Source organism: Echinops telfairi, unplaced genomic scaffold (assembly GCF_000313985.2).
Source record: "Echinops telfairi isolate 266 unplaced genomic scaffold, ASM31398v2 ScPeMD7_11;HRSCAF=52, whole genome shotgun sequence".
Classification (NCBI taxonomy): Eukaryota; Metazoa; Chordata; class Mammalia; order Afrosoricida; family Tenrecidae; genus Echinops; species Echinops telfairi.
The window spans coordinates 36,119,356-36,120,304 of NW_022103908.1; positions in this window are offsets into that span (position 1 = coordinate 36,119,356).

Genomic DNA, 949 nt, shown 5'->3' on the forward strand with positions numbered 1-949 from the left:
TATGTTCAAGTTCATTGTTGTAGCCCCTGGATCAATATATCTAGTTGAGGCTCTCTCTCATTTGCACACACTCTACTTTACTAAAAAGGAGCTGATCCATCCTGATAACATGACCAAAATACCTGAGATGAAGTCTTGCCATCCATGCTTCTAAGGAGCATTACTTATGGTTGTACTTCTTTCAAGACGGTTGTTCTTCTGACAGTCCATGGTATTCTTCACCAACATCATAATTCAAAGACATCATTATTTATTATCCAATGTTAGGCTGGGTTCTCTAGAGAAACAAAACCGGGACACTTATGAGTTTAGATAGATAGATGATAGATGATTTATAGATAGATAGATAGATAGATAGATAGATAGATAGATAGATAGATAGATAGATAGATAGATAGATAGGATTTTACAGTAAGAAGGAATACAATAGCTAATTAGTCTACACAGCAGTACAGAGGCTTCAGTTCAACTCACTTTTGTGGCATAGTTAATATACTGGAAGACCTTCAACTCACGTGGGCTGCTGGGCCCCAGGTCAAGGAAGCAGATAGCGGAGTCTTCCCTCGGGCAAGGCAGGCAGTCTGCCTGAAGGCAGCAGACAGCAGGGTGTGTCCGCAACAGTCAGTAGTTTTAGAGCTTAGTGAGCCACCCCGATGGGATCTCAAACTCAAGTATAGTGACAGGGTCCACCAGCTTCAAGCTCAAGCAGTGTGGTGAAGCAGATGTTGAAGGAGCCTCAAGTTCTAGGGACATGATCCATGGGTTGGATTGGCCCAGGTAGTGTACACATAGGTTGAGGCAGAGACCAAATAGAGCAGGAGCATGCTGGTCTGATAACCGGGGAGCAAGAGGGAGATGGGATGCTGGCTGTCTTTATTTATTTTGATTATCCTCCAATCAAGCCGCGACCTGATTAAACTCTACCCACATGTTCCTTTTTCTTTTTTTT